Source organism: Juglans regia, unplaced genomic scaffold (assembly GCF_001411555.2).
Source record: "Juglans regia cultivar Chandler unplaced genomic scaffold, Walnut 2.0 Scaffold_14633, whole genome shotgun sequence".
Taxonomy (NCBI): Eukaryota; Viridiplantae; Streptophyta; class Magnoliopsida; order Fagales; family Juglandaceae; genus Juglans; species Juglans regia.
Window position 1 is genome coordinate 1 of NW_023345122.1, and position 208 is coordinate 208.

General features: G+C 45.2%; 1 non-coding gene across 1 annotated transcript; it reads right to left on the bottom strand.

The window, feature by feature from the left end:
• Positions 1-43: 43 nt before the first annotated feature.
• Positions 44-162, bottom strand: LOC118345112. The gene has a single exon (XR_004798764.1). It is a non-coding gene; the product is annotated as a 5S ribosomal RNA (ribosomal RNA).
• Between the last annotated feature and the right edge of the window lie 46 nt (positions 163-208).

Consider the following 208-nt stretch of genomic DNA (forward strand, 5'->3'; position numbering starts at 1 on the left):
CTTCTTGTCAATTTATCTCGCAAGGCGGAAAAAACAAAAACGAGGGGTGCAACACGAGGACTTCCTAGGAGGTCACCCATCCTAGTACTACTCTCGCCCAAGCAAGCTTAACTGCGGAGTTCTGATGGGATCCGGTGCATTAGTGCTGGTATGATCGCACCCATCAAACTAATTACTTAAAATTCATATAATCCTTGAGCGACATACT